Source organism: Lissotriton helveticus, chromosome 6 (genome assembly GCF_964261635.1).
Source record: "Lissotriton helveticus chromosome 6, aLisHel1.1, whole genome shotgun sequence".
Taxonomy (NCBI): domain Eukaryota; kingdom Metazoa; phylum Chordata; class Amphibia; order Caudata; family Salamandridae; genus Lissotriton; species Lissotriton helveticus.
In genome coordinates, this window is record NC_136067.1 from 448823696 (window position 1) to 448848183 (window position 24488).

Consider the following 24488-nt stretch of genomic DNA (forward strand, 5'->3'; position numbering starts at 1 on the left):
TAACATCACAGTGGCCGGGCACTGATTTGTGGTGTTGTGTGGAGTGGTGCGGTATGCCCTCAATACTTCGTTCAGGGTCTGCTGGATGTCTCGGTGTGTTGCCTCAGCTTGCTGGGTCGCCTTTTTGAGTGTCCCCATAAATCGTTCCACCATGCCGTTGGCTTGTGGCCATAGTGGTGTGATTTTTTGGTGTTTGAAATTGAGGTGTGCCGCGAAGTCTGTGAACTCGCGGCCGTTGAATGGGGGACCATTATCGGATTTGACCTGTAGGGGAATGCCCCAGGCTGCGAAGATCTCGTCCAGTATTGGAATGACCGCTGTTGCTCTGGTAGATGACACCAGGTGTGCAAATGGGAATCGTGAATACTCCTCCATGACGACTATGATGTATTGTCCTGATTTCAGTGGTCCAAAGAAGTCGACTGCGACCTGCTGCCACACCCCGTCTGGCAGTTCGGACATTTGGAGCGGGGCAGGTGGTTCCTCTCGGCTTACCAGCTGGCATGTCATGCAGTCTTTTAAAGTGGATTCCACCATCTGGTCTAGCATGGGGAACCAGACGCGTTCTCGTAAGGTCTTTTTCGTAGCGTTTACACCTCTATGTCCTTCGTGGGCCAGGTTGATGACCCCTTGGCGTAACTTGTGCGGTATTACAATCCTCCCCCCTCTCAGGAGTAGTCCGTTGTCACTGATGGAGAGTTCGTCTTGGACATGTTGGAAGGCAGTGAGTTCGCGGAGGTGTTGGTCCGAGTCATGAGGCGTTGTTTTCAAGTGGCGCCATGAGTTTGTGCGGATGCGGGTCATGACAGCTTGCACAAGCGGGTCATGCGCCGATGCTTCTTGAATGGCTTCCATAGGAACCGTAGGGGGGCAGGCTGCGTCAATGACAAAGTGGATGTAGTCCTCGGCCAGGGAGTGGGTGACTGTTGTGGCACTCAGTGGATGGCGAGACATATAATCAGCTGGATTGTCAGCTTTGCCTGGCTTGTGGACGATGGTGTATATATAGTCCTGGAGACGTAGACCCCATTGTTCGATGCGCGGCGGCATCTTGGCGTTGGGGTTGCCGAATATTTTGATAAGTGCCTGGTGGTCCGTGACGATTGTAAAATGCTTGCCATACACGAACAGGTGGAAGTGTTCGCACGCCCATACCACGGCCAGGCTTTCCTTCTCCGGTTGGGAGTACGCCTTTTCCGTGTCCGTGAGGCTGCGGCTCGCATATGCAATGATGTGCCGCTGGTCAGAGTCCTCACGGTATTGGGCCAGGATAGCGCCCAGACCCACTGGGCTGGCGTCGACTGTGATCTCAGTTCGTTTTTTTGTGTCGAAGTAGGCAAGATTGATGGCTGAGCCGACAGCCTGTTTGATCTCAACGAATGCCAGTTCGCATGCAGTGGACCATTCAAAGGGCTGGCACTGATGTGTGAGTTCTCGTAGCGGGTAGCTGATTGTAGCGTAGTCGCGGATGTAGCGAGCGCAGTAGCTCGCCATTCCAAGGAATGAGCGGAGATCACTCACATCTCGGGGTGTTGGGGTGTCGGCGAGTGCGGCTACCTTCTCCGGGTCAGGCTTCATTCCCTCCCTGGAGAAAATGTGTCCATAGAATTTTAGGTTGTCCTTGTGAAATTCACATTTGGTGGCGTTGAGCGTCAGGTTGGCATCCAGCAGAGCATGGCAGACTCTGTCCAGGGCAGTGTCGTGTTCCGTTTGGTCTTTCCCAAAGACTAACAAGTCGTCACTGTAGTTAAAGGCGTTGGGATGCCTTGTATAACTCGCCGGATGGCTTCCTGGAAAATTTCGGCAGCGGACGAGATGCCAAAGTTCAGACGCTTGTAGCGAAAAAGGCCTTGATGCGTGGTGAATGTCGTGATGTATCTCGACTTGTCGTGAAGCTCCAGTTGATGATAACCTTTATTAAGGTCGAGTTTGGAGAACACGGTGGCGCCATTTAGTCTTGTGATCATGTCACTTATGTGGGGGCCCGGGTGACGTTCACGCTCGATAGCGGTGTTAGGTGCGCGCATGTCCACACATAGTCTGACCTTGTTGTCCTGCCCCTTCTTGGGACTACCACGACCGGTGATACCCATGGTGTGGGTCCTGACGTGCGCTAAATGATGTCCGTTTGTAGGAGGTCCTGGAGCTCATTGTCGACGGCTTGTTGTAAGTGGAAGGGCACCTTCCTGTGGTGTTGGGCGATGGGTGTCACACTTTCGTCAATGTGCAGTTTCACCTTAAAGTGATTCAGTTTCTCCAGGCCCTTGAAGAGGTTCGGGAATTTTGCCACAATGTCGGGGGCATCCTCAGTCATGTAGAGGAGTTCTACCAATTTGAGTCTTTCTGCTGTCGGTAAGCTGAGCAGACAGTCAGCTACATCAGGTCCTTCTACTACGTGAATGTAGGCCGGGATTTTTCTGTCTTTGAATGCAAGAGTTGTGGGAAACCGACCCAGGCACGGCAGGGGCTTTCGTGACATCCACGTAAATATGCGGACTGCTGCTGGCTCCAGTTTGGGTCGCTGCTTCATGTTGTAGTATTCAAGTGCGCAGATATAATTCAGTGACGCTCCTGAGTCCAGGACGAACTTTGCCGGGTGGTCTCCTATCATGATGTCTAATTTAGGGTATCGTTTCAGACGGTCGGGATCCGACACCATGCAGATATACTAGTCACTGACTTGCGATGATGAGTCACTGGATGTGGGTCTACGTGCCCGATGATCTCTTGTTTGATGTCTGGGGCGATGGGCGCTCGTGGATCGGCCTCGTGATCGGTACGAGCTTGTTGAATGATCGCTGGATTTTGACGAGCTGGATGAACGTCCTTCTCTCCCTTTTATAGCACGTGCATGGTGTCGTGTGCCGTATCGAGAGGACGGTGACCTGCGCGTTGACTGTTTGGCCTGACATGCTATCTCAAAGTGATTGTCCCTTCCACAGCGGTGGCATCGTTGGCCGATCGCTGGACACTGTCCTGAGTGTGGGTAATCTTGTCCACATCTATAACATGCGGGTGTCGATGCGGGTGTCGATTTGACAGACTTGTGGTGTCGTGATTCTCGTCTTGAGGGCACTCTTCGAGAAGTGTGGGTCGGCTTGCTTGATCTGTGGGGGCTTCTGGTGACTTTGTGTGCCTGCATCCGGAGAGCATGTTCTTTCCGGTCGGACTTGTGAGTTTCCATCCGTTTGGCGTGTTCCTCTGCCTGGTCGTTAATTCTCGTGAGTTCCTCAATTTCTTCTAGTTTGTATTGTTTCTTCAGGAGCCGCCGGCGTAGGGATTCAGATCGGCATCCATCAATAATACGGAGTCGCAGTGCGTCTTCTGTCTTGAAGTTGTCGAACTCGCAGTGACGTGCCATCCGTTTGATACGCATGATGAAATCACTCATGCACTCTTCCTTTTCCTGGGAGGCCAAGTTGAACGTGTACCGTTCATAATCTACGTTGCGCTTGGGAAGGAATCGACTGTCGAGGGCAGCTTTTGTCTCCTCATATGTCGCAGTTGCCGCATTTGGCAGTTCTTTGATGATCTGTGCTATTTCTCTACCTATTAGGTTTCTTAAGGCAACAAGCTTCTGCTTGGGGTCTTGTACCAATGACCCAGCCATGTAGTCCTCAAAGTCTTCACTCCAGCTTTTCCACGCGGGCCCCATACTATTGCCAGACGTCAGCACCAGCGGCTCTGGTTGTCGCAGGAACGAGGCCCCCATGGGCGTGTGAGGCATCATGGCTGTGTTAGCTTGTGTTGCTGGGCCTGCTGTGATGTTTCCTCCAGAAGTGCTGACGAGTTCAGTATCAGACATTTGGAGGCCTCAGTGGCTGACTGCGAGTGTTTATTTTATTGCTGGGGACTTGATGTGGCTGAATGGGAGCTTTCCCGCTCTTTGTGCTCCAGTTTATGAGGTGTGGTGGAGGGCGCCTGACTTCAAGATGGCCGCCGTGTGCAGATTGTGGGCTATTCAATGGCCAGCGCCTGACCTCAAGATGGCCACCGTGTGGGACGCTGTATTTTCGGGCCTTGGCTGCTCTCTAGGCATTTGCGTGCATTCACTCTGATCGGCTGCCACAGTCACCCTCTCTCTCTTTGGTCGTGGGAGCGGGACTCACCCTGCTTTGATGGGCTCTTTCGCGTCTTCGCGGGTGGGCGGCTCTCTTTCCCGCCTACTGTAACGCAGCTCGGTGTCTGAGGCTCCCTCGTGGTTGTTTGTACAATCGGGGCACGAGCTTCTTATCTGCGCCGCTGTTCCAGGGCAGGCGGTGCTGTATCCTTTCCGTGCCTGCTCTTGGCAGCTCCCGATGCCGGTCTTCGTTTCGCGCTTCTCCCACGCTGCCGGTGGGATGGACTGCAGACTCGCTGGTCGGGCCGGCGTGTGCGGCTGGGCGGCGCGTCTTTAGTTGTGGGAGTGTAGGCATCCCACCCTCGTCGCCATTGTCGCGCCCGCCCTTGCAATAAGACTCTGGAGCCGGAGCTAGCGTAAGTGCACCTTTCTTTATTCCCTGCCAGCCTTCAACTGGCTTACAGACTACCCTTCCCAGTCCGGTTCCCATTTCCTGCTTCCTCCCCTTCCTGTATGCCTGCTCTGTCTGTCCACAGAGGTCAGGCATGACGACATGACAGGGACCGAGTCCCATTTTAGCACTCGACTCTCAGGGTAATGTGACAGAACAGTCAGGGATGTGCTGTGACCTAGAAATCCAGAAGTTCAGCTGTCAGTGATGCACAAAATAACACTAAATAAATCATTGTCACGCCAGAACATTAACTTTGAAAGCGAAAGCACTTTCTTTTATGCCCACATAACTGTTACTGCACACGAAATTACAAATTTGTAGAGGATTTTAGCTTTACAAAGATCTTTCTAAATGGGTCTTGCACAATGCAAATGATGTACTCCAAAAAAGGCCACCGAAGGCAACTAAACCTTAAATCTAGTCTGGTGCCATTATCTGTGAGATACTCGGTGACTTTTGGCACATCAGCAAGATCTAGCCCTATAAAACAAATCAAACCCCCTAAAAAAGTCTAGTCCGATAACATATTTGGCTTTTTATTATTCATATGTCATGCATAGTACCTGTGTCAAGATATTGACAAGCCATGCCTTTACCAATGCATTTCACAGTTCAAATTATAACCCTTTTGGAATGAAAAATATTTCCATTCCACAGTTGATAAAATCAAGCCTATTACCTTTCACAGAACATGAAGCCTCCTCTTAGATAAATGTGAAGCACATTTGCAATTTAGTTTGTTTTACAAGGTTGGGTAGCAACCAATCCTAACCCCACAACTTATAGATCACCTGCCATAGAGTTTTAGTATCCGAATTAGGTGGATTGTTTGAGGTGCCTGCCCTGCCTTTCATGGGCACCTTACTAGGAAAGTTAGTGTAGCTAATGTCTACCTGCACTAGGGATCTGTTTGGGGGGTGGGGGGCCAGTGCAGCTTGCAGGTAGCATCTCAATGAGGTATTGTTTTGCAGGTGCCCAGCTCCATCATGGGCAGCCACTATTCACTATGCAACACACTTTCTTTACTATGCAAATTGTTTTCTCCTTGTGCAGGGGCAAATAGGTCGTGCATGTTGTGGCTCTTGTAAAAGCTCGGAGCTATTTATATATAATTTTCCTTCCTTTACACTCAGCCCCAGCAGCCATTCATTTTTTCAGTGCATGTGGCCGTGCACTCTGTGGGGGCACCTGTGCACTGCTTTGGTCTGCCTGGATGGTGCTTAATTTGAGCCAGTGGTTGAAGGTGGGGCCCACCAATGCTCATTTTTGGCAACAAGGACTTCCTTTCCATCATCATCCTTTGACCCAGAGAAAGGCAGAGAAAGGTAGAAATGGGCGCAAGAAGGGTAAAGCGAAATACAGGAAACTAGTGACAAAGGGGGAATGCACTGATGAAAAGAATCTGCAATAGTGAGATACAGAGCCAGGGAGTTTCTAGTGATGGAAGAAATATGCATTAGTTGGAATCAAGACTATGTACCTTTTATAATCAGTAAACTCTACCTCGAGGGGAAGGTCTCACACAGGAGATCCAGTGACTTCTTTTTCGATATGAAACTGCTTTCAATGACCCCTTGGCTAGTGATCTAAATGGGAGTTTTTTAAGGTCGAAGCCTACCCGACAGCGCAGCTTTCTGTCTGCGAAAAGACTTCTTGTGGACATTCTGAAAGCTTCCCTAGGAATTAATTCTGCTCATTGCTTATCATTGGGTTTGTGGTTTGTAACTCACATTTGCTTTCTATTTCCTGGCTGTATTGGTTTTAGGTTGTCCAGCATGTCTTTGTCCCTCCCTTGGAGCATACCCTGATCACCACCTCTCTGACTCACTCCTTGTATTCTTCCATGAGTGTTTGCTTTCTGTAAACAGGACTTTAAATTTGGTTCTTATCAAAACAAATCAATACACTAGATGATGCCATTTCCACACAGTATTGTTTGAGCACTCTATCTTTTTATCAGTAAAACAGTATGTGTAAAATGTAATGGTTATTTCTATCGAAAATGTGTTTGTCTTTAATGGCAGTATGCTACCACACCATGGATACTCCACTTTACGCCACTTGATGCCACTCCTCTTTATGCCACTGCACTCTATGACATTCTATGATACTCTACACCACTCCACTCTATCCCACTCCACTCTAGGACACCCCACTCCACTTTATGCCACTATATGCACTTCACTCTAGGTCACTATACAACACTCTATGAAACTCAACAACACTCCACTCTATACACTCCACTCTACGATACTTCATGCCAGTTTGCTCCACTCTACGCTGCTACCCAACTCCACTCGATGACACTTTACTTCAGTCTACACTATGCCACTCCACTCTACTCCACCCCACTCAAAGGTGCTCCACTCTAGGCCACTCGAATCTACTCCACTATACACTACTTTACTTCTCTCTACTATCATCTTCCTCTTCTTTTAAAAAAGAAGTGAAAAAATACTGATGAACAAGTTTCTGCCCTAAGTGACTTTTAGGTCCTATTGGTCACTTATCTGCCCGCTATCCCGATGCCCTGACCACTACATTGCTGTGCAACCATTAACTCCAGCATTACCTTGCCACTCTCATTTATGTAACAAATGTATTTTTTTTTACAATTGTATCCCACTCACCCTATAATGTGATGCGCTCTGATACCCCTCAGGGTCTTTTCTGCCCTATACAAAACATTATAAATAAAAATAAATACAACACTTAACTCTACGCTCCTCTACTCTACACCACTCTACTCAATGACATTCTACTCTAATCCACTCTAAGCCACTCTGCCCCACTTCACTTCACTCCACTCTATGATACTCTACTCCACTCTATGCCACTCAACATCACTCCACTCTACAACACTCTATACCAGTCCACTCTATGCCACGCTAGTCTATGACTCTACACCCCTCTATGCCACTCCATGACAATTAACTGTACAACACTTTACTCTATGACACTTGACACCACTCTGCTCTATTCCACTCCACTCTACTCTGCGACACTTGACTTCACTCTACGATCCTCCCCTGTAAAACCCTCCTCTCTACGACCCTTGACTCCATTCTACAACACTCCGTTCAACTCTACAACACTCCACTCTCTGACACTCCACTCTGCAACACTTTGCTCCAATCTACTCCACCGTACGTCACTCAGTGCCACCACACTGAAACACTCTATGCCACTCCACTCTACTACACTGTGCCAACTCCTTGCCTCTCCAATCTACACTATACTACTCTCTACATCCCACCCACTCAATGCCCCACCACGCCATGCCCCTCCACTCCACACCCCTCCACTCTTCGACATTCCCCTCTACGCCACTCTACTCCACTGTATTCCACTCAACGCAACTTCACAACACTCTACTCTAATCTACTTCAGGAAACTGTCCTCTACTCCATCCTACTCCATCCTACTCCATAACAGGAAACACCACTCCACGACACACCACTCCACGACACTCCACGACACTCCACTCCACTCCACTCTACAACACTCTATTCCACTCTTCGGCACTCCACTCTATGACACTCCACTCCACGCCACTCTCCTCTTTGCCACTTACTTTTAGCCATGCTCAACAACAGTAACACTGGTGTACAACATGGCTAAAACACATTGAAAAAGCCACTCGCTCTTGTCTAGGCGAGACCTATTAGCTTTGCTAATGCTTATTAAATAGGCAATGACACCCAGGTCCCCTGAGAGAACAAAACTTTCACCTCAAACCCCCCTAAATCTCCCCCCCCTCTCCCCTCTCCCCCCACCACCACCGGCGGCACACCGCAATTCCGTTTACAAGGCAATACAAATAAAAGGTGCCAAATACACGAGGCACACAATTTGTTACAAGAGGCGTGCCAGTTGGCTTGTTTTCTGATGCTTGCAACAATGCATGTTTAACACGATCTGTTTACTTTCGGAGGAAGAAAACAGTGTTAATAAAATTGTTTCTGTTCCTCCAAACAAGATTAAATCCTTGGTCTTCGGTTCCTTTGAATCTAGGTTGTATCTGCTGAATGCTCATAGCTTCTTTTACTAAGCAACCTATGCATTTTTCGGGCCTTGAACTCCCTTTTGTATGAGAGTGCTAAAATGTCAGAATAGCTTGTCGAAAATCATAAAGAATGTGTTGCCTAACATGCCTTTAATGTGCAAACTTTGCCTTTCATTGACTCGCAATTTGTCCTTTCTTGCTACAAGATTGTGTCAACCCACCCACATAATTTGGCCCCCGCTGGTGCTTAAATCTAGTAATCCTGAATATAAAGGATATCATCAGCAGGACCACCACTGTAGCAAGAACAGATATGAAAATGACATTTTCAGGGTTTTACAGGTATATAGGACAAACCATTTACATCTCCAGTATCTTTCAGTCTCAGACATTGTGACCATAAAAATGTCAGTATTCATTTTCTCATCTCTTATAGTGTGAAGCAGTTCTAATGGATAGTCCCTTTCCTTCTATTTAAGCATGCATTGAGGGATGTCAGAGTAAATACTACTTTTTTCATTGGACTCTGTAATTTTGGAAAGTGCCATTACATTCGGATGAAGTCACTTCCATGGCCACATGTCAGGAAAAGGGTAATACATTTGGGAATAGGAGACAGATGTTAAAACACACCCTGGTTATGTCTCAACGAATGTCTCAATAAACAATGCTAAACCCCTGGTAGCTTTGCCACATGCTGCAGACAATTCCCCTTTGAAATCTGTGTTAAGTTCAACTCGCTCAATAATTCTAAAGTGAACAAACAACACAATAACATTCCCCAAACCAATTTAGAGCAAAAAGACACCAAAATAAATTAAATCGGACTACGTGACCCAGAGATCTGAATTTTTTAAGTTCCAAGGCAAACTACACTGTAGGGCCATTGAAAAAATCAGGTCATGGTTTACCAGTTCCTAGGCACGATTTTAGGTCAACCATACAGGAGTGGAGTTTGGATAGATCAAGCAGTTTTCCCAGTCAGTCAAAGTTTGTATTTTCCAACTTAGTCTACATTATTTAAGTCTAAATCTTCTAGCCGGGGAAGGTCCAATGTTGATGCTGGCAAAGGTCCCTCGAAGTCAGACAGGTCATCGCAGAAAGTGTTGGTTTTTGGCACCAAAAGCTGTGAACAGGACAGAGAGGGTTTTTGTAGCCATAGATTGTCTTGCCTCTGGGCCACTTCAACCTGGTCTACCGTTTTACATTCAGACGTTGTCGCTTTTTTCTCTCAAAACTTCTGGCAGGACAGTGTAGCTTGTAAGTCCTCACAGGCCAGATACTGTTACCACAAAATTCCACTGAACCTGTTTTCAGCTTGGCATAAAAATCCAAGGAGAATGAACCTTCAGGCCTACCTTGGTTCTGCCCTCCCTGGAGAAGCTCAGCACCATGCCCAGTCCCGCAGAGGTGGAAACAATTACTATGCCACAGTTTTCTCTAGCTGCTTCGAAAATTCACCCATATTACTTCTGAATCCCTCAGGTTCTCAGAGCAGATGTTTACGCACAGGTCTTTCTTCAGCCAGAGATCCCACTAAATGTATCGCAGAAGTTCTGGGAAGTGCAGGTACTCTCCCTTTCAAAGTAACTCAGTACCGGAAGGTACCTGCTAATTTAATCTCATAACACATATGCGTTTCCATGTTACATTTGTCACTGCAATGATTTTACTTTTAGCCAAGTCATATAGGTGGGTGAGCTAAAGACGTACTGCAGCCAAATGTGACATTTAACTTCCACGCCAGCTGGTGCAATTTATGCACTATCTACCATGGCCTTGCACGAAAGTTAAATAGACTAATTGGTAAGACCAATTCTGACACTGGCAATTTAGATCCAGAGCGCACATACACTGAGCCACCCAATAATAGTGTCACAAGGAAGACATAATGCCAGTAAACAGGGTCCAGAAAAATGTGAACAAATTAAGAGTGACCATGGAGAAAAGGCAATTTTGCTACAATCCCCTGTGCTTGAAAGAGCATTAGCTTGTCTCCCACACATGCAGATTGTAAGAACTGTTTCATAATAAGCAACATATGTAGTATACATTCATGAACTCTGGGGTGATTGCAAGCACTGCTGAGCTTCTCACAAACTTGAATGTATTGGTGAAATACAAGAATAGGTGAATCAGTATCAGGACAGTTATCCCTCCAAGTTCGAAATGTCTTTACATTACAATGTTATTGGCAGAAAATGTGAAAGAAACTTAGAAGGCTGAGGAAATGTTTGAAAACTTTCTCTTTATTCAGTTTCAAGTGCTTGAAGCAAAGTCACAGTGTGCGGTGACCCTCCTTTAGCTGCCGACCATGTCCTGCTCAAGAAAAGGTGCATGAAGTCTCAGGAAGGAGAACTATGCTCACGGGCAAAGATGGGAGAGCAGCATGGTGAGCGACGAGCCTCCTTGGTAGAATCAGACAAGCATTGGCATAGCCAATAGGTCTCGCCTTTGGGAGTTGTACCAAGGCAAGGTGAATGCATTTTAGCATCGAGAGTTTACTCCGCTTGATCGAACCACGGCTTTGGAGCTCTGTGAATAACAATGAGGACATACGTCATAGCTTTGAAACTCAGCAGGGCCGACTTAGCGCTTCACTGTTTGGTGTAGATAAAAGGAGTACGAGTGAGAGGGATAATAACGCCTGTTTTAGCTCAAAAAGAACCATAAGTTTAATTTGAAATACAACTATAGATTCTGTGCAGACCTCGGAGTAACCAAGAGATCTCAGCTTCAAACCCTGGCGTGGCGGAATCGATCATAAGTAAAGTACAGCCCTTCAAGTCGGTAGATAAAAGGAGTGCCATGAAAATAGTCGCAAGATCGCCAGTTACAACACCCACTTTGGCTTGCACCACAGTTGTAATGGCCTGTGTTTAACCTGTTACAACTCCGAATCCGGCAGCTCCGACTCAACGCTTCAGCCTTCCAAAATAGACAAAAGAAGTAGTATTGAAAAGGGATGCATGCGTCAAATAAACCAGCACATTTGCTTAAAAAATAAAGTAGGAAATAATGTCTTCTGGAAATACACAGTTACTAGAAGAACATTTAGAGTGGTGTGCATAGCTCACAACTAACAGTTGAATCTTCAGCTGCTTTGAGGAGCATTAAGAGCTATTAGTAATTGCATTTATATAGCACTTACTACCCTTCACGAGGCCATGAATCGCATTTTCGGCAAGTAGCATGCTACTCCGGACCCCAAAATCCAGGATAAAGGCCTGCCCTAGTTTTCAATTGGCTCCACCGAATCCCTCCAGTGCAAAAGGTTACTTATACCTCGATAGGTGTCAAAATGGCGGCGCCAAATAAACACGCTCCTCTATTTCCGCTCGCAGTTTACTCCGAATCCTTTGTGTCGGAGACCTCGTTGAAAGGAGATTTTCTGCATTTGCGCAGCTCATCTGCTTGTTGTTTTTAAGCAGCTCTTCATCGTGTTCTCTTTGCTTGACTGCCTGAGCTCCACTCCAGCCTCGCATCGCAAATAAGAACGAGTCTGAGGTGGACGGTGGCACGCATTATGCAGCGAGGAAACACGAGGACTTATTAATTATCTGACAATTAAATGTACTGGACCGTATTCCAGGAGCGCCGCATGGGGAGATGGCGCATTTAGAGACGTATTCTCACGGAGCTTAATGTTGGAATGCCACAATTCCTTGAGAAAGGTAAGTGTGTAATCACGCTGTGCATAGTTTTAGTCTTCAAAGGGGCACACGTGTGGGGTGCAGGAAGCCTGAGATGGGGTGGGGGGTTCACCTTCAGCAAAGTGCACCCCCTTTTTATTTTAGATTGGCATTTACAGAGAACGGAAAAGCCAAAAACAGAATTGCAGCTGTGCACACAGAGAGATATGATGTGGCGTGCCACTATACGCATTACAGTGCATTCCAAGTATACATTACAATTCATTCTGATGACAGCAATAAACAACAAGCCATAAAAACAAGGAAATGGACGGTGTCGGCCCTCCATGCTATAATACGGTCTCTTGATGGAAGGACGCGTAACGACTGCTTCCCAGAAATGCATAATTAGCACTGCAGCAGCAACATCCAACAAGTACACGCAGGATCTTTTCATTACGCCTTAGTGCTGATGCGTGCGGCACGCGCCCCCTAGAGTCCTGGGCCTCTCCCACTCCGTCATTTCATGTCCCCTTTTGCCAATTAGTGATCCTCAACCACACCCTCGTTGTTGGTTGCTGGGGGGACATGACATCATCTTGTGAGAGAAAGGGAAAGAGGCTCTTCTGAGGCTTATTGTTAAATCCTGACAGTTAGGTGGCTAATGGCGCCTACTTACAAAGTAAATGCTTTTGGGCGGAGTGTTCAATATGCTCAAAAGCGACCCTACATGCAGCTGATGTGTTAACTAATGAGACAAGCAGATGTCAACACAATCCTTCTACTTGCAACAACTATTTTAATTTAATTAGGATTTTAAAGCACTATTCTACCCAGAGTTTTCCGCTATCAGTGTGTATAAGATCAGCACAATGAGATGTCAGGCATACCCGTCACAGAACCAGCATATGTAACAACAAAATCATAAACACTACATAAACCGTAACCTCAGCAGAAGGGGGAGGCGCACGCGGCAGCAGGGAAGAGGATTCACTTGCGGGAGCGACTGTAGTGAAAGAAAGACTCGTGCTGCCCAGTGTTTACACTGACAGCTGGTAGTGCAAGGGCGTGCGTGCGTGTGCACGAGACGGGGAGGAAGTAAAATGTGTCCACATCACAAACAAAAATAAGCACTTTAACTTTTAAATACACAAGCACCAAAACGGCATTTTTCACTGACAATACAGAAATAAACAATAAATAATATGAAGTATGATTTTTGCTCGCGTGGAGCACGCTTCTCTGGCTGTCATGCAGGCTCAAACCCACACCACTTTCCCTACCCTGCTACTCACCGAGCCTAGGAGGAGGGCTGGAGACCGAGGGAGAGGCGGGTCCGGCAAGGAGCGTCTGCAACAGCAGCCAGTTGGTGCCTCCCCCTGAGCACTTCAAACTAACCTGATTCCTCATTTGCAAAGTTGGCGGGGGGTTGTGCGCGATTCCCTTGCGGGAGCTAGCGGAAGGCGCTGCAATAATTGATTACATCTGGTGCCCGCGTGCACGTGTTTGGTTAAAAAGCTGTACTGATAGAGGTCTTTTTGCCTATGCAGCACATGTGTGCTGCATAGGCGAGACCTAAATAGTACTATTGAGCGATCAGTGCCAGAATAAAGATTAGTAAACCGGTTACCTGCTGCTGACTCTTCTGTACTGCGCTGTGACTTCTGTTAAGTGGAAGTTTACACAAAGTTTATCAGGTTATAGACAATAAATAGTATACCTTATATAATTACCTTTCATATCTAGCAAACAATATAGGGAATAATACATGCAAAATGTAATAAGTAGTTTTAAAAGAGTACTGTTCTTTAAATAGATGTTCTGTATTATGTTTTTGGTTAGATGTTATCTATTGAGAAGAAACACCTATTTGCTTACTGTTTCTCACTCGATGTTTCTAGGTAAACTATTTATAATTTTAGAAATATATGAACTACAACTGCCAGTGTATCTTATTACAAATGTTTACATTTACCATTTGTGGAGTACACTATGACTGTTGATTCACTCAGGCTTATTTTTTTAGCACATATAGGAAAATAAAATTATTTAACTTAAAACCTTAGATTATTAGGTATTTTTTACGTACTGCTAGGAGTTCGAATGAACGCTCTGTATGTTATCTTCACATTTTAATTTGTGGAGTACACTATGACTGTTGATTCACTCAGGCTTATTTTTTAGCACATATAGGAAAATAAAATTATTTAACTTAAAACCTTAGATTATTAGGTATTTTTTAAGTACTGCTAGGAGTTCGAATGAATGCTCTGTATGTTATCTTCACATTTTAATTGCATTCCCAGCTCATAAATAAAAATGCCCCTACTTAAAAAAAAAAATAGGTCGATTGTCCTTTGACAGAGCACATCGACAAACGTGGATGGGCTCTTTCTATCGGCTGTCATGAAAGATAACTCATTGCATGTATTGATCCTTGCTGAGAAATCAGTTGGCCTTGCACGACCTAATGAGGACTACAAAGTCATTTATTTTTTCATGCCACGGTAGAAAAATTATACTAGAGGAAAATCAAACCGCTAATGTCTGCAACAAACTTATTTTGCACATCAACAAAGTGAAGACTTTACTAGTGCTAGTAATTTGCCTGTTACATCTGAGTGCTATCCTACTAGATCTAGAAGTGAAAGTGTGCAGGGAAGGTCAAGTGTAACAACACGTGGAAATAAAAAGTCAATTAGTAGAAGTTCAAGACATACATAAGTTAAAATTATATTTTTAAAAATGTAACATTCATTTAAATGTATTCATTTCCATTGAAAACATCTATATTCAAACTTAGTGCCTGATTAAGAGTGTGGGGATGTGTTTCTCCGTCACTAAAGTGATAGCTATCCTGTCCGCCATATTACAAGTTCATTAGGATGTATGGACTTATAATACAGCAGACAGGATATCTGTCATGTTTGAGACGGAGTAACCCATCCCCCAAACTCTAAATCAGGCTCTACGGCTGTATAGCCAGATGAATTGCATATTTAGTTCTCACCTGAGGAAGCGTGCATGCTCTGTCTCTTCAAGATCTAGTGCACCTGAAACCTAAAAGGGCTTAGAGCCCACCCACTATATAACATTCGTTGGCATCTACGTCACTCTCACTTATTTTGTCTCATTGGTCAGCGACAGCTAGACTGGTTTCATTTTGCTGCCCAGTCTCGCATACAATGGCAATTTAGAGACTTTGGTGTTCCACAGTGTAACCAGCAGCACCGACCCATTTCCCCCCAAAAAACCTCCAAGAGTAGGCTAACCCAGCCTCTCCATTCCTTCCAACAAATATCACACAATTAATTTACAGACCTGGTCAAAGCAGACAGGGCTGTCTGTAGCCCTTCTGACCCATGCCCAACACAAACCTTCCAGAAAATTCTTCTAACTACCTCTGCTGTCACACCAGTAAGAAGAATCTTCAACAATTCTTAAATACACCCATTACTAAAGAAAACAAATCTGAATCCGCTTAATCCGGACAACTACAGACCAATTACAAATGGACTTTTCCCGAGAAAACTGATAACAAGATTAGGATTTGCCCAGATGTCACAATTCATTGAAGATAATTCCATACTTTCAGACTTCCAAACAGGATTATGTCCAGGAAGAGGCACAAAATCTGCCCTCGTTGCCATTACCTTAAAAACAGAGTTTACTGGAACGGGGTTGCTGCATTCCTTCTCTTGTTCCCCTCAGATGCCTTTGACACGGTTGATCATGATACTCTAGTACAGAGGCTCTACGAAGCCGGCATAAATGGGGACTTCTCTTGGCTGGATCACATCCTACCTTTAAAACAGAGCTAAGGTAAACCATACCCCCTTTCTCGTCCAAAGAAGTACTTCACAAAAGCAGGGGTGTCTCAATACTCTTTCATCTCACCCATGCTTTTCAGCATCTACATGAAGTCATTACCGGCACTGATCAGTTAATTCTACCTCACATGCTATAACTATGGAGATGACAAACAAATACTGCTTAAACGGGAAAGCCCCATAGACATTGGAAACTCACAACTTTTTAGTTGCCTCAGAGCCATTGATCAGTGGATGACATGGAGAAATCTCTAATTGAATGCTACCAAAAAGTAAATACAAACATGTGGTGATTGGAGAAATAATGAACCACTCGTCGCCAGTATTTAATGAAGTAAGAAACCTCAGACTCCAAGCTATCAATGAATGCCCAAGTGGACAAACTAGCAAGATCAAGATTCTTTGCTATAAAAACTTAGCAACACATCTTCCCCCACCTGAGATTTCCAGGCTAATATCTCTCTTGTTTTTTCTACACTTGATTACACCAATAGCCTCTACCACAGATCATCTTTAACAATTATGAAAAGACTACAACATATTCAGAATTCTGCTGCCAGACTACTCTTAAATATAAAACCACAAGCCCACAAATCATCTGCCTTAAAGGCCCTATATTGGTTACCAGTTGCCAGAAGAACCACATTTAATCTGCTTTGTATTACCCACAGAGCAATATATGGAACAGGACCGCTCATCATACTGGAATAAAATCACAAAATACATTCAACAAAGGAACCTCCACTATAGATTGGCACCTGCCTCAAAATCACACCATAGAAGTAAAAAACCATAGGTGGCACATCCTTCTCTGTTCAAGCAGCCAAACTATGGAACTCTTTACCGCCAACATAAGATCCACAGATAACTCCCTAATCTTCAGAAGACTACTCAAATGTTGCCTCTTCCCCACATAACTACCATGCCCAAACATAGATGATCTGCTTGTCCCTATGTATGTGAGAATTTATTTGGACTATATGTCTGTACCTACATATGTGCATTTGTTTGTATAAACATGTATATTAGTTGTGTTTTTAAATATATATATAGATATTCGTTGGTTCTGCTTGACAAGTGTACATATTGCTTATGGTTAAATTATTTTATGTTTAACATGTATATAGGTCACTGCATAAATGAGTAAATTGTTATCATAACTATTTATCTACAATTGCTTCATTATAGATTCATTTAAAAAATGTCTAAAAAACTATAAAAACAAATAATTTGGCTTGAGCTACAGCAACACTTGCAAGTCTCAGTTTATTAAATACAACTTAAATCTACATGTATTACCTTCCTAATACATACATGCGTTCCATGTACATATGTGTAGTTAGATTTATCACTTTACTTCTAATTCAGCATCTCCAATGCACTACCCTATCACTCACCCTATACCTCTCTCAATATATCCTCTACCTCCACTCTCTGGCTCATCCTAAATCCCATTCTACGACTATGATCCCCAAAATAACCCTTTCTACACTCTTCCCTCCTTGCATCATCTCAAACCTCTTTACTATTCAGATCTCCCAAACAAGCCTTTCTAACCTTTTCTCTCTAACTCTTCCCTCTCCACCTCCCCTTCACTCATCCCATACCGTCTCCTACTGCTATGATCTCCCCAAACCCTTTCTAGACCCTTCCATTTTCTGTCCCTCTTCTATCCTTTTCAATCAAACTAACAGACTCACATGTCCACTGCTCAAATTGAATTTTCATATTTCCCTATACTAATTCCCCACTAATCCTGTTTGGGTTCCGGGGTAGAATGCTCCCTGCCGAAAAGCGATTTCACACCTCATCAGGGGTAGCAAGCGCTATATAAATACAAACCCTTTTTTCTTCTATCCCATCACTATATTTTTTCAACTCAAATAACAAACTCACATGTCCACTGCTCAAATTAATTTCATATCTCCCTATACGAATTCACCACTAATCCTCATTTTATTCTGGAGTAGCGTGATACTCGCTGAAAAGCACTTCCACTCCTCGCAAGGGGCCCTATATCAACACAATTACAATACAATTACAATATTAATGTACTGACACAACCCTCAGTTCCATAAAATTCAACCATACTCTCACCAATGGTCATTGTAATTCATGACATATGTGACACACTTACTCATCACAACTACAGCTTAACCAATTATTGCGATGATGTGACATGTTTTGCTGCTGTCTTTAATCAGCACTTGTTGCCTCTCCACTCTATACCACTCCATTATACCCCATTCTATGCCTCTCCACTCTATGACACTCCAGTCAACGACGCTTCATCAACTCAGTGGCACTCCACTCTATGACACTCTACTCCATTCTATGCCACTCCACTCCACACTATGCCACTCCACTCTGCGACACTCTACTTCACTCTAAGCCCCTCCACTCCTTGACACTCCTCTTTACAACACTTTATACTACTCTACGCCATTCCACTCTGCAACACTATATGCCAATCTACTCAACTCTATGTCACTCCACTCTAAGACATTCTACTCCACTCTGCGCCACTCAATGCTGCTTCACGATTCTCCCCTCTATGACACTTCATTCTACAACACTCTACTCCACTCGGTGCCACTCTGCTCAATGCCATTCCTCTCTACACCACTGCACTCTATAACACTCCACCCTACGACACTTGATTCCACTCTATGCCAATCAACTCTACGGCACTCTACTCCACTCTGTGCCACTCTATGCCACTCCGCTCTAAGCCATTCCACTCCACAACACTCTATACCACTCCACTGTACAACACTATACCCTGCTCTATGCCATTTCATTCTATCACACTCTACTCCACTTAGTGACACTCCACATTATGACACTTACTCCACTCTAATCCACTCTATGCCATTCAAACACTTTATGACCCTCTATGTCACTCCACTCTACAACACTCCACTCTAATCCACTGTACGTCACTCCACTCTGTGACTCTCCACTGCACTTTATGCTACTCCACTCTACACCACTCCACTCTACTCTTCTCTACTCTGCTCTATTGCCCTTCACTCAACACCACACTATGCCACTCTACACTATGCCACTCCACTCTATGACGCTTTCCTCCACTCCACTCTACCACACTTTACTCCATTCTAGCCATTCCACTCTATACCCCAGATTCATCAAAGTCCTGTTTTGCAAGTCCTTAATAGCGAATTTTAAGGAATCGCTATTAAAGACTCGCAAACGGGATGCATGTAGGAATCGCAATAGTTTTTGCGATTTCTACTGCTTCCTTATTTGCGATTCGCTAATTGCTAATCGCAAATAAGGAATGTCTTTCCCATTCATTCCTACGGGCCTAAAGGCCCATAGGAATGAATGGTGAGTCATTCCTTATTTGCGAATAGCTATTAGCCAATCGCAAATAAGGAAGCGATTTCAAGGGAGCCAGGGTGTCCAAAGGACACCCTGTAGCACCCCTGAAATGGTAATGTACACTGGTGTTGCGCACACACATGTCCAAAGGTCATGTGTGTGTGTAACATACAACTTAGAAAAATGCACTAAAGTGCATTTTTCTAAGTTTTCGCTATTTACCACGTAGTTAGACTTCACGGTAAATAGCGGCCCCAGATTGCGAATTCACAATTTTAAATTGGTTCATGAATTGCATTTAAGGAATCTCAAATTGAGATTCCTTAAATGCAATTATTCTCAATTTAGCGATTTCTAGTATTGCGATTTTTGCATTTGGGATGATGAATCCCAAATGCAAAAATAGCGCTCGCAAAGGGCCAGATTCTCAGAATCTGGCCCTTTGCGAGCCGATTTTGGCTTGATGAATCTGGCTGTAAGTTACTCCGCTCAACACCGCTTTACTCTCTGACCCTTTATTCGCTCATACTCTACTACATTCAACGTCACTCTACTCCAATCTATGCCACTCCATTCTATGGCACTTCACTCCACTCCATTACACTCCACACCTCTCTCCTATACACCACTAACTTTTTGCCATGCTTAACAGTTGTCACACTGGTGTACAACATGGCTAAAACGCATTTGTTAAGCCAATAGCTCATGCATAGACAAGACATATCAGCTTTGACAATGCTTGTTTTATTTTGAGAAAAAAGTTACTGTATGCAAGGAAGGGACTCTTTTTGTATGATCACCCCCAGGTGTTTTTAACTGATGCTTTGAAGTGTTTCGTGCTCTGACCCCTTAAAATGTATGTGCAATTGCCTAACACTTAATTAGCAGATTTAACTTGTCTGTAAGTCCTTATGTTATATGATGCAAAGTGCTCTAGGGATTGTAAGTTAAATGTCACTAGTGGACTGCAGCACTTAATTGTGCCACCACTGCAGCAAGAAAGTGAAAACTTGGCTGTAGGTCTGCTACTGTAGCCTTGTCAGTAAGCTTTCAAACTGCCATCTTGACAATGCAAAATAACCTTTTTCCGAGTCCAAACTTTCCTTTTTAATAGTTATGTTACCCCTAATTAAGGCCTTATATGCCCACAAGGCACTGTGCTAAATATTAAAAAGAAAGACATGTTTCTTTTATGTTTTACCAGTCCTCTCAGTGAAAACTCGCAATTGTCTTTCTCACGGTAGCAAGGCTGGTAGTCCCATTGGCTAACAGGTTTATACTAGCTCAACAGCTAAGTGTTAGTATCCATTTGGGACCACCAAACATAGTATTTCAGGGTATCAACTTCTTTGTTACAATAAACCCAACATATGCTGAGATCAGATTTAAAATAACTTTTAATATAAGGGTGACTTTAGAAAGTCATCACTTTCTCGCCTCAAAGTTCTAGTAATCTTTTCTGATTAACCACAGCACTTGTCATCTGAGATAGCCTGCTGCCCTCCTGGCTGGAGTTGTGAAGTGCTCCCAGGTTGGGGGAACAAAAGGCCTGATGATCAGAGGACGTGTGAGCCTCTTCAGCCTCCTTTCCCTAGGTACTAGGGGTACCATTTACAAGGGACGTACAGGGAGCACCAAACGTCCTGCCAATTGGGGAAATAATTGTAAAGTTTTGTGAAAGAGATCTGGCACTGGGGACCTGGTTATCAGGAACCCAGTGCACTTCCAGTCGAAATCCCATTGAATACCAGGCAAAAAGTGAGGGTGACCATGCAATAAAAAGGCACTTCACTGCACTTATATAGTACTGCTACTATGCTGGGTCGTCGGTAGCCTCAAGCTCCAGTCGAGATCCTAGGCTCCCACAGGATCACTGGTCTTTGCCTGTTTGTCGATGTCAAACCCAAATGTAGACTTAAGCTGTAGAGGACCCTGCAGATGAGCCCATAGATGAGAAAAGAACCATAGAAGTTTCTATTTGCAAAAGTAAAATCTTGATCAGGACCAATCTGGCCCGGAATCCAACATGTGCTCCATGGTCAGTCTGAGGCTTTGACTTTGGCGGGCACTCATGTTCGAGGCTCATAGTCTACCTCTTTAAGTGAAAAGCCATGATTTACAAAACTTTGTAGTCATTTATTGAAAACCTTTCAAGAATCATAACTGCGCATCAGAGTTTTGTCATTTTCGTGTCTGTTTAAAGTTAAATATATTTTTTTTAATTGGAGTGGGATTTTCCTTCTGCTGCATGTTAGACCTGTCAGACTTAAAGCGGGCTCACCCCAAACTTTTTACCTTCCTCCACCATTTTTTGCTGATCTCGTTTTTGCTGACCTTAGCGCTTTTTGCCTTCTGCCTTCATTTTTTGCTGATCTCGTTTTTGCTGGCTTTAGGTCTCTGCAAAAAACAACAAGTGATGGACTGAATGTGGATCAATGTCACACACTCCCCCAGTCAAAAGATCTGGGCCCAAATCCATCGTTTTTTTGCACTCCACACCACCCTGGGTCAGATAATGGCTTTATGCAAATCAGCTCTGACCCTGTTGCCCCATGGGAACAGTCCAGTCCGAACTACAACAGCCATATCTTTCCCAGACCGGAATCAAGCATCCGAGGACCGGACCGGTTTCGAGGTAACACCTCTCTTCAGCCCGGCTAGCTTGACTCCAAGTGGTGTGGAGTGCCTGGGACCCACGTCTGGGCATCCCCTTTTGTAGTTCGGACTGGACTGTTCCCATGGGGCACAGGGTCAGCGCTGATTTGCATATCGCCATTGTCTAACCCAGGGTGGTGTGGAGTGGAAAAACGATGGATGTGGGCCCAGATCTTTGGACTGGGGTGAATGTGTGACATTGATCCACATTCTGTCCATCATTGTTGTGTTTGCAGTTACCGCTCTAAGTGTACTGGGGATGCTCAGACGTGAGTCCCAGGCACTCCACACCACTGGAATCAAGCTAGCCGGGCTGAAGAGAGGTGTTACCTCGAAACCGGGCCGGTCCTCGGATGCTTGTTTCCGTTCTGGGAAGGACATGGCTTTTGTAGTTCGGACTGGACTGTTCCCATGGGGCACAGGGTCAGCGCTGATTTGCATATCGCCATTGTCTAACCCAGGGTGGTGTGGAGTGGAAAAACGATGGATTTGGGCCCAGATCTTTGGACTGGGGTGAATGTGTGACATTGATCCACATTCTGTCCATCATTGTTGTGTTTGCAGTTACCGCTCTAAGTGTACTGGGGATGCTCAGACGTGAGTCCCAGGCACTCCACACCACTGGAATCAAGCTAGCCGGGCTGAAGAGAGGTGTTACCTCGAAACCGGGCCGGTCCTCGGATGCTTGTTTCCGTTCTGGGAAGGACATGGCTTTTGTAGTTCGGACTGGACTGTTCCCATGGGGCACAGGGTCAGCGCTGATTTGCATATCGCCATTGTCTAACCCAGGGTGGTGTGGAGTGGAAAAACGATGGATTTGGGCCCAGATCTTTGGACTGGGGTGAATGTGTGACATTGATCCACATTCTGTCCATCATTGTTGTGTTTGCAGTTACCGCTCTAAGTGTACTGGGGATGCTCAGACGTGAGTCCCAGGCACTCCACACCACTGGAATCAAGCTAGCCGGGCTGAAGAGAGGTGTTACCTCGAAACCGGGCCGGTCCTCGGATGCTTGTTTCCGTTCTGGGAAGGACATGGCTTTTGTAGTTCGGACTGGACTGTTCCCATGGGGCACAGGGTCAGCGCTGATTTGCATATCGCCATTGTCTAACCCAGGGTGGTGTGGAGTGGAAAAACGATGGATTTGGGCCCAGATCTTTGGACTGGGGTGAATGTGTGACATTGATCCACATTCTGTCCATCATTGTTGTGTTTGCAGTTACCGCTCTAAGTGTACTGGGGATGCTCAGACGTGAGTCCCAGGCACTCCACACCACTGGAATCAAGCTAGCCGGGCTGAAGAGAGGTGTTACCTCGAAACCGGGCCGGTCCTCGGATGCTTGTTTCCGTTCTGGGAAGGACATGGCTTTTGTAGTTCGGACTGGACTGTTCCCATGGGGCACAGGGTCAGCGCTGATTTGCATATCGCCATTGTCTAACCCAGGGTGGTGTGGAGTGGAAAAACGATGGATTTGGGCCCAGATCTTTGGACTGGGGTGAATGTGTGACATTGATCCACATTCTGTCCATCATTGTTGTGTTTGCGGCTTTAGGTCTCTGCACACATTACCACTGTTAATCAGTGCTAAAATGCTTGTGCTCTCCCCCCCTAACATGGCAATATTAGTTTACACCAAACTGGCATATTGAATTTTCTTATAAGCCCCTAGTAAAGTGGTAGTAAATGTACCCAAGGGCTGTAAATTAAGTGCTACTAGTGGGCCTGCAGCTCTAACTGTGCCACCTACTTAAGTAGCACTTAAAACCTGACCAGCCACAGAAGCCTGTGTATCCAGTATAAAACTGCCATTTCGAGCTGGCAAAGTAAACCCTTGTGCCAGGCTCAAACCTTTCTTTTTAATCCATATAAATCACTCCTAGGGTAGGCCCAGGACAGCTCTGAGAGCAGGGTGCAATGCATGTAAAGAGTAGGACATGTACTTTTAAGTTTTCCATGTCCCGGTAGTAAAAAACTCTTAAATTCGTTTTTCACTACTGCAAGGCCTACCTCTTCCATAGGATAACATTTAAGTTACCTCATTACCTTTTATAAGGGTATTTTCCAAATGGGACCATGGACAAGTTCATGTTTGATGTTTCTTGAATTGGAATTTAAAATCCTAATATGGTCAGATGTTATATTACGTTTTGAAATTGCAACTTTTAGAAAGTTAAGAGAAAGGGGGGGGGGGGTTTGTCCTAGCCGTCACATTCAAATGCTGCTAAACAAATTTAACAGACTAAAGGCCGTCAATTCAAATAATATGGACTATAAGCATTTATTTGCTACTTCTTTCTGTGTACTTTACTCCACATTTAATCATGGGTCAGGTAAGTGCGGATACATTTCAATCAAGAACAAATTATACATATTAAGGCAACAAATAAAAAAAGACATAAAAACTTTGTGATGAAACGATATGATGTAACAAACAATAAATGAAATGCGATACATTTATCTAAACATTATTACACCAGTCTTAGTTCACAAACGGAGCAGCTACT